Here is a 15,977-nt window from a genome sequence, read left to right on the forward strand (position 1 = left end):
CTGAAATGACTGACCCTAGATTTATTCATATTAGATGATGGATATTTGTGCCTTATGCTGCTATCCTCTTGCACCTATTGACTTGATACATTCAGACAGGACTGGAAAACTGATCTACGAGCTTCCACAAGAGCTGGTAATTTAAAAACAACAAACAACTAGCCAGTGCTTTTATGAATAGTCTGCCCGATGACAAGCAGAAGTTTAATGTTTTAACCTTTAGCAGTGAATAATAGCCACCTATCCAGCAATCCGATTAGGGAGCATGGATTCCATTTGCTATAATTAAAAATCTTGTTCAGTGTCTTTCACATCATTACCCATTAGGTTGGAAAACGCAGAATCATTTATGAAAGTGATAATCAGGGTCATTTACAGGAGTGCTCCACAAGTCCCTGCTGTGGAGGGCTGGAACTCCATCAGAGGAAGATGGCTTTATGCAATAGGCCATCCAGCTTTCTGAGTAGGTCAGGTCAGCTTGCCGTGCAGCCAGAATCTGTGGTCTTCTACCTATATAACACAGAAGGCTGAAGGTATCATTTCCTGTAGACAGGGCTCTTATGTGCACTGTGGCCTTAAAACAAATCATTGCTTTGCTTTTTAAAAGGCCAAGTTATGTCACACACTGCACATGTTCAGTGCCTGCTTTTGTCTACAGCAACATATGGTTAGTGTGCAAAATTCAGCTCTTTGGACTAAATGTTTACATGATATGTTTTGCAACAATGCACCACCACGTCTCCATATATGTCATGTCAGTAACGTAAGGATAATAAGAAACATAGATCAAATGGGGACACCTCCATCCAGATCCTCCAGAAAGTAGTTCAAATTGTTCTATGCACAAGTGCTCATTGTTGTATATTAGATAGCAACACCATGGCCTATAGACTATGCCCCAAACTTATGCAGTTACAGGAAGGAGTGTAAGGGGCATAAGATCTTCCATCCCCACTGTGCACCCAGCACTCCCAGCTGTAGGCAAATGGGTAGGGAAAGGGCGGACCCCTGGCTCCACCCTCCCTAAACATTCACCACAGCCAGAAGTGGCTGGGCAAGCAGGGGGAGTATGCTACATCCTGAAAAGGGGTGGCAGGGGGGAGGGAACAAATTGCTTCCCAGCGCAAGGGCAAACCAGGAGGAATTATGACAGTCACATTCTCTTCACTGTGCTCCTCCTGGGGAGATGCAGCTAGACGGAGGTGGGCAAACTACGGCCCATGGGCCACATCCGGCCCAGGGGACCATCCTTCCCGGCCCCTGAGCTCCTGGCCCGGGATGCTAGCCCCTGGCCCCTCCCCTGCTGTCCCTCCTCCCCCACAGCCATGCCGCCATGCAGGCAGCACTCCGAGTGGCGGGGCTGTGCGCTCATGCAGGGCAGCACAGCAGCGTGTCTGGTGCCAGGCGGCGTGGCAGCCAGACATGCTGCTCTGAGCGGCATGGTAAGGGGGCTGGGGCATTGGATAAGGGGCAGGGGATCCTGGGGGGCAGTCAGGGGACGGGGGGGTTGGATGGGTCGGAGGTTCTGAGGGGGGCAGTCAGGGAGCGAGAAGTGGGAGGGGGCAAATGGGGGTGGGGGCCAGGCTGTTTGGTGAGGCACAGCCTTCCCTATCCAGCCCAGCCCTCCATACAGTTTCGCACCCCGATGTGGCCCTTAGGCCAAAAAGTTTGCCCACCCCTGTGCTGGACTCTGCCCCTTCTGCGGGGGTAAGTTTAAAGGCTCAGACTATGCTTGTGGTAGCACCTGAGCCTGAGTAGGGATTTCACCACCCAGTGTGGGATCTGTAGGCTTTCTTCTGGGGGCCACATTTGAAGCAGATTTGTCCACAAGGAGATTTGGGAACAATACATTGGAAACGACACCATGATGTTTGAAGAAGGCACAGAGTAATACTTCAGTTCACTTCTGTACACCTTGGGTAATGACTTAAACAGGCACTTTTATAGGGATCGTAACAGCTACAAAACACCCACTGCATTTTTACTGGGCAGGCCAGAATGATTGCTTTGGAATCAGATCAGATCCAAAGGGACAGCAACACAGAGGCATCTACCAAACCCATTACAATCTCAAATGGCAGATTTATTTTCTTTTTTAATAAAAGAAGGAAAACAAAATGAAATCCCCCAACTATGTGAAAGCTTCGTTACTGTAATTTAAACCACTCTGGACCAAATCCTGCTCACTTTATTATTGCAAGCATTCAATGGAAGTCAATGCACGCTTAAAATATTGTGCTGGATATTATAGGGGTTATACAGAAGTGTGTGACCTCTCATTATAATAGTAAAGGATGAAAAAATTGCGTAACACGATGTTACTAGGCTTCTGTGTTATATCCATTCCCCCAACCTTGTGTCTGTCTTGTCTATGCAAATTGTAAACTCTTCAGGGCAGGAACTGTCTACTGCTCTGTTCAGTGTCTAGCACAATGAGACCCCCACTCTTGGTTGGCCCTTAGGCACTGGCACTGCCATAATAAACCTGCTAACTACAAATACCAATTGATAGCATTATAACTCAGCATGCTTTCTTCGGGCAGTTCAGTGTTATTTTACTATTTTTTCACAGTATGCCTGAGTTATGGGGCATGGTGTGAGAGAATGTGGGTGTTAAGATGTATAATCACTAGAGATGTGCAGTAACTGAAATTTCCATTTTCCATTTCCAAACAACATTTGTTTGCTCCAAATTGGTCCAAACACAAAAATTTTTGAAATTTCACATGAAACAAATTTCAGTTCAGGTCAATCAAAATGTTTCATGTAAAATGTCAACATTTAATATATATATATATTTTTTTTTGTAATAAGAGAGCTAAAAGTCATTGGGGGAGGGGGAGGGGAAAGTCAAAACTTTTCATTTCCAAAATTTCAAAACTTAATGTTAATCTCTTTTATTGGACCAACTTCTGTTGGGGAGAGAGACAAGCTTTCGAGCTTACACAAACCTGAAGAAGAGCTCTGTGTAGCTAGAAAGCTTGTCTCTCTCCCCAACAGAAGTTGGTCCAATAAAAGATATTACCCCACTCACCTTGTCTCTCTAATATCTTAGGACCAACATGGCTACAACACTGCATACAAAACTGAGTATTTTTTTTTTCAAACAAAATTTCTTCAAAATTGACATGTTCTCGTGGGAAGTTTGGTTTTGATGAAACAGCATTTTTCAGTAGAAAAACATTCTTCTGGAAAATTTTTGACCATTTCTAATAGTCATCATCAAAAGACTGTCATAGCCATTTAAAAATTGGGGGTTTTTTAAGCTTATTTTTACATATAGGATAATGTCTGGTCCAGGAATAAGTGTAAATTGCTGTCCACCACATATGAAAAAACTCTGCTCAGGTTTTTGATTAAAGAAGACAAAAAACATTCTAAACAGACACAAACACATAAATCACATGCAAAAATGGAACTTATACAATATTTTCCTTACTTTTCTTTGTAAATGAAAATAAAACAGTAGATACTGTAGGTGCATTTTGACTGGCATAGAGCAATGTTATAACTAATTGTCCATTGCTCTTATATGTACAATTTTTCCATACATCAACCAAATGCTTATTATTAATTTCTTATAACACAGTACCACTCAAAACACCCCAAACTAGCACAATGGAATCCTGTTCTAGGTAACACACACACACACACACACACACAGAGTGAAACAGTCCTTAACCCGAAGAGCTTACAGTCTAAATAGACAAGACAGACAAAGAGAGAGTCAAAGGAAGTACACCCATTTTACAGATGGGAACTGAGGCACCGAGTTTAAAGGTACATCTACACTTATAATGGTATATAGTGTAAAGACCCTACGTGCCCTGCTAGCATGGGTATACGTGGCAGTGTAGCTGGTGAGGCACAGCTTAGGTGACTACAGTAGAGTGCCCTACACACCTGAATCCCCAGAGCATATACACCTATAAGACTCTCTACATGCCCAAGCAGTGCATCCCACATCTACACTGTTATTTTTAACAGCATAGTGTCCCTCTGCCTCTGCCAGCTGGAGCCTTTCTGCGCTGCAGCAAAAGGCTCCAGCAGCGGGAAAAGGTTATGGCAGCAAGTAAAGGCTCTGGCAGCTTCTCACCACCAGAGCCTTTCCCCTGCTGCTAGAGCCTTTCACTACAGCATGTAGCTACATGGGTAGTGCCTGTACTATACATACCATTGTAAGTGTAGACATAGCCTAAGACACTTACCCATAGTCACACAGGAAATCTGTGGCAGAGCTCGGAGTTGAACCCAGATTTGCTGAGCATCAGAGTTCAGTGCCTTAGCTGCAAGACAATGTTTCCTCTCAGGAACTATACAATGTTACATCAATACTTTTATAAAGCTAAGGCCACCATGACATCCACAGCTTAAGTTTCTTTTCTTTTGTGTATTACCTTTATTGGCATTTTGATGTAGTTTTCATTCCCTCTCTTTATGACTGGATACACTGTAGAAAAAAGGAAAAACTGACATTTTACAAATGGGCCTATCTGTGAGCAGATGTCCCAAACTTTCCATTTTAAACAAGTCGTCACAGTTGTCTTACATGGACTGCAGCCTGCAAGAGTCAGGAAACCACTGGACAAAGCAATTTGAGTTCATGCAGCTGTGCAAGCAAACCAACCGGTAACAATGAAATTTTACCGGAATCTGCAATCAAAAAGGATACCAAGGGCAGTTTATGCTGCAAGAAGAGAATCTTGTGGACTATATGAGCTGAGTGACACATTCATTAAAAAAAAACAACGCACTATTCAGGTGAACATCTGCATTTTGATCAGACCTTTAGCATTGCATTACCATATGTTTGTCCTTTCTCATGTTTATAGTTATGTCTCTAGACTTGCCTTTCCCACCAGAGCAGGAGGTATTTGCTTCCTTAAGCATCTCTGTATTGGAGAAATGTGGCATCTGACCTTCAATTATATTTTCGCACACTATAGCTTTGCATCAATAGAGTTGCATTAATATTCTTTTGCTTTTTATACCAGCATGTCGTCTTAATAGCTGGGAATTGTTACTGCCTTTTTTCACATCATAAAGTTGTTTCTGTACAATACTATTTCTGCATTTCCTCTCACTATCACATAACATTTTTTCTGCTTGCAAATAAGAAGCGTATAGTAAACAATACCACCACGTTCCCAGACTACCTCCCATACTGGTATGGATACACAAGTTGTATCATTTTACTGACACGATAGAATTTTGACCAGACTCTCTCACTGATGTTTTGTCTTCCCTCATTTTATAAGAGCTGCTGTCCCCAGACTTTCATCCATGTTTCCTTGCCATGGACACTGACTGGCATTTTGATGTAGTTTTTGTTTTACATTATAGTGCTTATGACAGCATCTTGGTGATTGATGCCCCATTTATTCACAGAAAAGATACAGCCTGGGGAATGACAATGCAACTTCCCCCAAACCATCTCGCCAATGTGTTTCAACCCTGCTCTAAAGGGACCACTTCTAGGAGTGGAGAAATCATTTGTTTTCCTTGCCCAGTCAGGTCCTCCTGTGTCTGTCAATGAAGGTGCCAGTTGTGGTGGAGCTCTTTGTAATGGGGACGCTAGTCCACAGCTGGACTAAGACCATCAAGCAGTCAATGGATATTAGAACTTTCAACAGCTACTAGCTGGGGCTGGATTCAAATGGACCTAAAGGTGAAAGGTTTCACACCACATTACCAACCGCAAGGCCTCCAATCCCTTCCACCTTGCTTAATATTGGTAAGCGTTTACCTTTCCTCGGTCACAGTTACCCGCAACAAGCCTTCTTTAGGATAGCAAAAAGCAGAGGTTTCAGCCCCAGCGTCTGCATTTGTCAACCACGAACCATTAAGACATGATGTCAGCATTATGTTCCAATGTCACAATGTACACAACAAATCCTTAAAAATATGGAGTACAGGTAAAACAAATCCCACACTAAAATAAAATGCTTTCTACGTACAGTCGAACCTCAGAATTATGAGCTGACCAGTCTACCACACACACCTCATTTGGAACTAAAAATATGCAATCAGGCAGCAGCAGCAGCGACAAAAAAAACCCAAACAAATACAGTACAGTACTGTGTTAAACAAACTACTAAAAAAACTAAAGGTAAAGATTAAAAAACATTTGACATATAAGGAAACTTTCTCTGCTTGTTTCATTAAAATTAAGATGGCAAAAGCAGCATTTTTCTTCTGCATAGTAAAGTTTCAAAGCTGTATTAAGTCAATGTTCAGTTGAAAACTTTTGAAAGAACCACAGTGTTTTGGTTCAGAGTTCCAAACGTTTCAGAGTTCTGAACAAATTCCATTCCCAAGGTGTACGTAACTCTGAGATTCTACTGTAGTTAAAAGCTGTAAGTCTTAAACTCGATAGACACAGGTAAGAAGGCAATAAAGAGGGAACCTTGTGAAGAAACCCAAGAGCCTCCCATCCAAAATACAGAAAGAGTTAAATGCACATTCTGGCATCACTGATATCATTGTGCCTTTCCTTGTACCATAATTTAATCTCTCTAGATTTGAGTTTTCCGTTCTCTACATTTTTACACATGAAAAGACTTGAACTGATACTTGTTGGCTGTTCCTGGCATAACAACACTGTCATAGCTTCTACTTTGTCCACACTGCAGGTAGTTGTCAATAGGTTTGCTTTGGTGTTACTTGCCTTTCTTTGTTGGGTAAAACGCTAACCATCCCTTTGCACTGAAAAGAGTCATTTTCTTTACATCATGGCTGGATATCCTTTGACTTGATATACCTTTGCCTTATCTCACTTCTCTTCAGAACATCAGCCCTGATTTTCCTACACTGCCTCAGAATTCCTTTGACTTTTTACCATAGCCATTGCCACAATGGACTTTGATTAACATTGCAAAGAAACTTGTGAGGACACTAAACTTTATGAGAAGTAACCACCACACATACTCAGAATCAGCTTCAAACATCAAATAATATTCCAAACCAGGGATAGGTAAGGGTTTAGGGGCTAATAAATATGTAATTCATTAAAACAGCCATTACTGATAGCCCTGTGTAAATACTCCTGGGTGGACACTATGTATGTGAGATGTTCCAAATTCATGTTAGCAACATGGAATTGAATTGATATTTATTGTGTATTCACAGTATCCCTTGGAATGTGCTGGCTATACAACAGTACACCAGTTTTCAATTATTAAGCAAAAAAGCAAAAATTACACAACCCCAAAACAGAACTTCTATAACCATAAAACAAACAAGCTGAAGATCCCAGGAAGACCACTAAGGAACTTGTTACACCAAGCTATTTAACCTGGAAAATGCTTATCCAGCACAGTGCTGGACACCAGTACAGAACTATAAGACAGATGGCTGGACAGATGTTAGACTGTCGTGTCTGTGTTATAGTCTTCTTATAGGTCCCGATTCGGTAAAGTACCAGTGCATATGCTACCCTTTAAAATTAAACACATAATCAATGATTTTTCTGAATTGAGGCCAAAATAGGGAATATGCCTCTGGTGTATATGATTTCTGTTTTAACCATTATTGCTTATAAATATCATGTATTTATTTGTTTGCCTTAGGTAGCATCCAAAGACACCTACCCCACAACCAGGGTACCTGTTGTGCTAGGTGCTGTACAAACACACAGTAAGAATCACTCCCTTTATAAAGGCAAAATACATCTATAAAAACAACTTCCTAGAGCTCAAAGAAATGAAAACACAAGATCAACAGAAAAGTTAATACTTTTAATGTAACTCATTTTTAGATTTTTTTACATGTTTGAATCCAAGGAAAGTATCCAGATCATCTAGAAAAACATCTTTATTTAAAAAAAGGGATTTTAACAAATTTAAAATATTAAAGTTGCAATACAGTACGCAGAAACAATACAGTACAAGAACCGTATGAGACTGACCCTGAACTTTCTTCACTGGCAAAGCTCCCAATGAATGGGAAGATTAGGCAGGACTGGGCCCTATTAAAATGAAGACATGCTGTAATTTTTAACTACAGCTCCATTCACCAGCATTTCAGATATCCTTCCTATGGACCACAGATCTGTTTTTAACTGGATCAATAACCAGAGTTCATAAAGAGTAACATTCTCGCATTACAATCATTTGCTTCACAAACTAGATCTTCATGAAAGGTACTTTCAGCCCTCTTAAAGTCTGATGAGAAGACATTAGTACAAGTATGTTTTTCACATCCTCATAATTAGACACAAGAAAAAAAGCAATATAAACTCATTTCTGGGATGTTCTGGTTGTGTTATATATTATAGAAAAAACATTCAGTATTTATAGTAGAGGAAACATGCCTAACTATAATTCCATTTTCCATCTGTGTTTTTAATAACATCAGTGCAAAAGGGTAACCAAACAAAACACGCTAGATATCATCCTTGATTGCCATATCTCTAGCACACATCTGCATCATCAATAAAAATCACAGCTGAACAAAGGTCCTGGAGTCTGGCAAACCCTGTGAGCAATCTGAGGGACTGATGAGATTCTGCAGGTAGAAAACATGCAGAATGAGGCCACATTCACTCCACTATATACGTGACTGTTCAGTCAATTGCAGGATCAGGGCCTGAAATTGTAACCGCCTGAGTTTTTAAATGACTTGCTCTGTTTTTCTTTTATTTTCTTTCCTTGCCCTCCCCTCTTTTGGGAGAATTCAGTATATTTCACTATTTCAGATCTTTAAAATATAAAGAAAAATCCTTACTGTAATATCAGAGGTTGTCTCTAGATTCAATCCTGAAGTCAGTTACTCAGGTAAATTGAGTTCAATGGGAGAAGTAATCCCATTAAGTTTCGTGGAAGTTTTGCCTGAGTAAAGGCTGAATAATGATTTCAGAATTAGGTCCTCTAATGGGTTACCAGAATTCATCCCCAATAAACTTACATACTGTCTGTATGCATGCCTGAGCTGATAGAAGGTTGTGCCAGGCAAATGATTCTAACTCAACCTAAAAGGGATTCTCACACTAGAGCTGACCGCTTTGCTTATCACATATGCAGTCTGCTGCATCAGGGCATGCAGCAGCCATGAGTGCAGATGATTTTACTTCATCTGAAGGTAAGCCTTATGTTTTCCATTTCTGGACCATCTTCGCACACTGAAAATACACACACTGCTTACTTCTCACAATACAGACTCACGGAGATTTGATCAAACACTAGGGAGCTTTTCACATTCAACTGTTCTTTAACAGGTTTGAGAGGATTTCACCTGGAAAAAAAAAACCTGAAAACAGTGGGCCACATCACCCATGAGGCCTTATCTACATTAGGTGAAAAAAAAAACAAACAAACAAAAAAAACAAACAAAAACCCCCACACATCCTCTGTACCGCAGTGGGAAAGCTTTGGGTCTGCAGTTCCTGTACAAAGCCTTGCAGACATACACAACAGCAATCCTCAGTGTTTTACAAGCTCTGGTTGTAACTCAGATCCAGCTGAACTCATGCCATCTGCAGTGGTTTCTCCCACTGGCCAAAAAGCCGCAAATGCTGCAACTGCCAGCTCATTCAGTTCTTTTAACTCCACTCCACCCTCATATAGTACAGCAGTGAGGACCCTATATAGGGTGACCAGATGTCACAATTTTATAGGGACAATCCCGATATTTAAGGTCTCATGTCCTCTTCAGGGGAGCAGAACCTGTCCCCCTGTGGAATGATGTGGGGTAATTTCCATGAGTGGATTCTCAGGGAGATTTCCTCTCCCATCCCATCTTAGGTGTGTCAAGATGCTGATTTCCACTTACCTGTAAGACGGCAACAGAACTGGCTCAGCAGGTCTTGGGGTTTTTCTGCTAGGCCTCAGTGCCAGCAATTTGAATATTTTGGCACTTCCTAGGGCACTGCACAGTCTGGGGCACATAACATCATAGTGTAATCCACAAGTCAGGGTGTGTTACATATTCCCCTCTACGTCTGATCCACAGATGAGAGTCTGTTACAGCTCCCAGACATGGAGCCTGGCCCTTTCGCTCAAGCTGTAGAAACTCATGCTTTCAGTACCGGAGATCCCGGCTTCAATCTTTGGTGCGTCAGCCAAGATAGCAGTCATCCATATAGCACACAAACAATTAACTGCATGCGCGATCAAAGTATTGCATGCTCTAAAGAAATGGGACATGTGGGGCTCAGAGAAGAGGAAGCCAAGGTGAAGGGACAGTCAAGAGTGTGAGATTTCACAATGTACCTCAATGTGTGGATTTCCAGATATATCAGTTGCCACATGGGCTGATTACACTGAATCAGTGCAGAGACAACTGTACTCTGGCTGAGAACCATTATGGCAAGTTTCAGCCTGATGTGATTTATATCTCCAAGCAATAAACCTAGGAATGAAATATGGTGAATAAGGAAAATCACAACAGAGCATTGATGTCTTTTATTGTTTTAATATGAATTTATTACTCATGACAGGCACCAGACTGACAAGACCAGAGACTGAACAGCAGAAAGGGCAGTAGCAAATCAAGTGTCTCAATTTTGTTGCACCAACATGTCTCCAGTATGACACGGATGGTCCTCTGGTGATGCGAGTGTAGCTCAATCTCTATCTCTGTCCAATCCTTGGGCTCTCTGAGGCATTAAATAAGGATGCCAACTGAGTTCTTGTGTTATGAACACTTGCCACTAATCCTATTTGACATTCACCTCTAAATAGCAACAGTTTTTGGCCACAGCTAATGTGGCCTGGATTTTAATTCAGCCAAGATGTGAAAGGCTCCATATGTTCCTCTCCTAACCACCTTAGCCCTCCAACTAAGCATTAGCATAATACATATACAAAGCCCTATACATGCATATACATACACAGTGTTCATCATCGTAAAATGTAAACGTGATGCAGCAGCCTAAGACCTGTCTAGATACTTTCTAAATACAGACAATACTGTAGCCCAGAGGTTGGCAACCTATGGCACGCGAGCTGATTTTTAATGGCACGCTGCTGCCTGCCGGGTCCCAGTCGCCGGCCCCGTTCAGCCCGCTGCCGAACCCAGGCCGGGACCCCAGCAGGTAGCAGCTCGCCATTAAAAATACTGCCTGCCCCGGCCCACTCTTCCCCGTCCTCCCCCCGCACCGGGGCAGGGTGAAGAAGCTTGGTCCTGCCGGCTGCTGCTGCAGGGCAGCCAAGGTCCTCTCTCCCCCTGCCTCTTCCCCCACCGTGCTGGGTTCCTGCCCCTCCTCCTCTGCCTCTCTGCTGCCCATTAGCTGATGGCCCTTTCCAGGGGGGGGAGAAGCAGAGCTGCAGCATGCTCGCTGCTCTGGGGAGGAGGTGGAGAAGAGGTACAGACAGGGCCTTGGGGAAGGGGGCTGGAATCAGGGCATATCTCCTCCAGCCCCCTGCTGTGAGCTGCTGTGGGCAGAGGGTGTGGACTAGAGTCATAGGGGTGCTCCCAGCCCCCTGCACCCCCCCCCCACACAGCCCTCTGCCCTGACCCCTGCACCCCCCCACGACCCCAGCCCTGATTCCAGCACCCCACACACATACCCAGCCCCCCCCCACACCCCATGCCCTGACTCCTGCACCCCCCCTCATTCCCACCCCAACCCTGAGCACCAAACGGGAGCTCCTGCACCCCCCAACCCACCTGCATCCCTCGCACCAAGTGGGAGCTGCCCAGGTAAGCACTCCACACCCAAACCTCCTGCCCCAACCCTGAGCCCCCTCCCTTATTCTAGCTCCTGGCCAGACCCTACACCCCAATCCCCAGCCTTCTCCTTCACCCCAGCCCTGTGCTCAGTGCACTCCCACCCTCAGCTCAGTGCAGAGAGAAAGGAAGAGAATGGGCTAGAACCAGGAAGAAGGTAGGTACCCATCTATGTGGGCAGGGCAGGGATCTCAGACTGGCAGCAGGCTGAGCGGGGCCTGCGGCTAGGACCCGGCCACCGGCCCCGCTCAGCCCACTGCCGGTCTGGGGTTCCGGCTGCCGGCCCGGGGTTCTGGCTGCCGGCCCCTTGCTAGCCAGGGTCCCAGCCGCAGGCCCCGCTCAGCCTACTGCCGGCATAGGTGAATGGAACCCCAGGCTGGCAGCGGGCTGAGCAGGCTGGCGGCGTAAGATCAGCATTTTAATTTAATTTTAAATGAAGCTTCTTAAACATTTTGAAAACCTTGTTTACTTTACATACGACAATAGTTTAGTTATATAATATATAGACTTATAGAGAGAGACCGTCTAAAAAACATTAAAACGTATTACTGGCAAGCGAAACCTTAAATTGAATAAATGAAGACTCGGCACACCACTTCTGAAAGGTTGCTGACCTCTGCTGTAGCCAGATGATGAAATTCAGAACAAGAACTGGACAGCAGCACCACTCTGTTGCTAACAGACACAACGGGTTCTATTGATGTGCATGTTCCTCTCACTGTTCCTTTGAATAATAAATTGCTTGGACAAAACAGTCATAAAACTCTCCCTTACATACAGTTCTGCCCTCCGTTATTCATGTACAACTTCACTAAAGCCATTCTCTCACTGAACTCTACGTGCCAAGTTCACAACTGGCAAATGTGGGTGCAACTCCACTGACTTCAGTGCAATTATGCCTGCCATGAATTTGGCCCCCTGGGTTTTCACTGGTGTAAGCGGGGGCAGACTTTGGTCCTGTAGGTCTCACTACTTTGGAGATCCTTTTCTAAAATAAACAGTCATCTATCGTTTTTGTTGCAAATATATAAGAAAACTGGCATGTGTGAGGTGACAGCCACTGCAAAGCCAGGGAGCTATAGATTTATAAAATATGCTTACTTGAGGGAATAGTATTCATTTGCCAGACTTGGCTCAGATTGATGGGGGAACCGAGGGGAATAAAGTTCTAATTAAAATTAAGTAATACTTGTATATAACGACAGGAGCAAAGAATTTGCCCAATATCATTCAAGTTCTGTTACCACACAATAGTTTGAAAAACATCCTGACAAGCTCATGGAATATGACCTAGTTTATAAAAGGAAACAATTGACCACTTGCCAAAGCATTCCCATGAAAATAAGAAAAGCTCCATTATCAAGGCTGTGAACTGTGTTTCCATATAGGATAGTCCCTCAGCTCAAATGATGGATAGGAAACAATTCAGTAAAATAAAAATGACACTTGTCCAGGTAAATTTTTTTTTTTAAACCGCATTGTGAAAGACTGCCACAAGGATACAAAAATGTATCTTACTCTCACAAGTATGACTTCTCTTTTGGCTGGTCTAATTAAAGTTTAAAAAAAAAAAAAAAAAAAAAAAAGACATCCCCAGATGTAGTGACTCCATGAGCTATCACCACACTTCAGGGTGCATTGTGAGGTAAGAGGCCAATGGGTCAAGCTTTTCACACACTGTCACATCATTAAGAAAAAAAATCTCATTTTAAGAGAGATTTTTAAAGAGAGGAAGAAAATCAATATGTACTTAGTTTCTTGTCAAGATCCAAAGCAACAGTGAAACTGTCAAAAAAAACAAACAAACAAACAAAAAAACAGCGAGCTTTGAATTTTCAGTAACCTTTCGAATTCTGCCAGGAAATTAAGATAATAGATACTGCAATACAATCAGAGTTACTTCAGACAACACATACAGGCATGCACACTACATGCAGGATTTTTTTTTTAAAAAAGTATATTGCCATGTGCATTATCTAGCAAGGACACTTAAAATATTAGGCTTTAATATGAATGACCAAAGATCACATTTTTTCCTAGTAATAAAAATGTGTAAAATGAAACTTAGTGAAATGACATTTTTAAAAAAGTGTGCCTTGATAAGAAATGCACCAGTTTGAAGTTGCTAGAATTTCCATTAAAGTCAATGGGAGTTTTGCCCTAGATTTCAGGATTGGATCCAGTAATTGTTACTTTGAGGAAAGGTAAAAGCCGTTCAGTATTTTCTAGATAAAATATTCTGAGTCCACCAAATTAAAAAAAAAAGTCAACCCTCACTTTAAATATTAACTACACACTCAATTGCCACAAACCAAATTATAGGTCCTTGTGGCCAAATTATAACAGAAACAAGTTCTCCTACAAGTAAAACAAACCCCCAAAGTTAAGTAGTATGGATCTAAGTCACCCATGCCATTTTAACAATTATGCTCTCCTAAAATCTCTCAGTATGCATTCCAATTCAGATTAAAAATATTATTTTTTCAAAACCAAGATTAAAAACTGGCACTGGAGTTGGGGGACAGACTGTTGAGTGGCCAATAAGATGTTATGGCTGCGATTTAACAAGACCCAGCTAACCTGAAGTCAGTGGCCAAACCTCCATTGAGTCCTATCGCATCAGGCTCTGATTGGGCGGACAGCTCCTACAATGTTATTTTGTTTTTAAATCAGGCACTCTAGTCTCGCATGCATTAGCACAGAAGTGCTTAGATGGATCCATTTTTGACACACAGAGAAATAACACCAGAAGATACAACCGTTTGAATAAGTAATAGTAATGGGATCTCTTCCTCCAATTATTTCTTGACTGTAGAGCCCAAAGGATAATATGTTATAGGTTTTTATTAATTCTGTGATGTTGTGTATGTGAATTAGGTTAACACTGTCCCTTAATAGACAGCATCACCTCATGCGGTGAATTATTCTTTTAGTGGTGGATATCACTCTAGTCAAGGACTATAATGACCTTTACAACAGTAGTTTAAGAAAAAAAAGCAGATTCCCGCATGGTAGAGAACCCCAGCACCAAGTATTTTTACAGGCATAATAAAAAAAATACGTTGCAATCACATTTAAGGTAATATTCCAGGGGGGAAATGTTTGCAGAAGTTCCTGTTCAGCTCCCTTACTTGAATTCACAGGTCACATCGCACGGCACCTCCTGTTAAAACTAATGCTAGAAAAAGCAACATGATTGTCCTGGTAGTATAAAAAATGAGTAATTTCACCACGGGATTTAGAACACCTTGGCCGTTTCTTACACGTCTCAGGATGGGGGGAAACGCGTGCTGCCCCCGTTACATTAAATGGGAGCATTTCCCTAAGAGGCGGGCACGCGGAATACAAATCTCACATGTTTGCATTTGTGTTTTTAATCGTCAACAGGTGTCTTTAAAAGGCTTCAGGGTTATTTACAATAAGTTGTTTTTGGAAGCCAAGTCCTCTATAAAGACATCACGTCTCACGGCATCCCTTGCTCAGCACAAAGACCGCCACGACACCGCTGCAATCCACTTTCACTACCCATGGCATCCCTGCAGTTCGGCAGAGTATCAGCTCATGCAAGCAAAGGGCGGGCAGGCGGGGAGAAATTACCCCAACCAAGCAAAACCCAAACACCGTAAGCGGCTCAAGACAGCAGACAACACAGACAAACATCTCTCTAGCAGCACAAGATGGCAACCGGCACTTCCTCCGGGAGATCATCCGCCTTTGGTGGGGGTTTTCCCCCCAGCCCCGTTGGCTGAACGACAGATGTGCAGAGAAACAAACACATACATCAAGACAACTGCTATAGTCACGCAGGAGGCAGACCAGGAAGAGGGAAAACCCCACTACGGCCCTCAAGTTATCAAAGTTGTCTGTGCAGCGATCCACTTCGGCTCGGCAGCTCCCCCCAAAACCACCTCACCCCCTTCTCCAGACATTTTGTAATCCTGGGGCGCGAGGTTCTTGCCGTCACCCAGCCAGCCTGTGCCCGCTTCTCTCGCCACACGAGTCCGGGCAGCAGCAGCTCCCAGCAGAGTGCAGAGACAGCAGAGAAGGCGCTTGCGTTGGAGGGGCACTGGGGGGCTCCCTCCAAACCCACAGGTTCAAATCCCCCTCTCCCTGGCACAGTGCCTAGCAGGGGCAGGAGAAAGGACCCTGGCACACGGGGAGCCTCTGCCTAAGCAAAACCCTGCTAGGAAAGGGGCACTCCACAGCCACGATTCACCATCAACCGAGCCTGAGAGGAGGGATCTCCAAGCAAAGCGAAAGTGGGGGGGGGGGGGGAGGGCTGAAGTGCCGGCCAGGGGCACCCCACATGC

General features: G+C 43.3%; 1 protein-coding gene and 1 long non-coding RNA gene across 2 annotated transcripts in view; both read right to left on the minus strand.

Moving 5' to 3' along the window:
• DPP6 (dipeptidyl peptidase like 6) overlaps positions 1-15,977 on the minus strand; it is an 812,601-nt gene that overhangs the window by 701,879 nt on the left and 94,745 nt on the right. The gene's annotated exons all lie outside the window — the stretch shown is intronic.
• Positions 9-4,718, minus strand: LOC122464775. The gene is made up of 3 exons (XR_006289126.1): positions 4,550-4,718; positions 4,398-4,450; positions 9-510 (listed from the first exon to the last, which is right to left on the minus strand). It is a non-coding gene; the product is annotated as an uncharacterized LOC122464775 (long non-coding RNA).

The sequence above is a fragment of the Chelonia mydas genome, chromosome 2 (genome assembly GCF_015237465.2).
Source record: "Chelonia mydas isolate rCheMyd1 chromosome 2, rCheMyd1.pri.v2, whole genome shotgun sequence".
NCBI classification, from domain to species: domain Eukaryota; kingdom Metazoa; phylum Chordata; order Testudines; family Cheloniidae; genus Chelonia; species Chelonia mydas.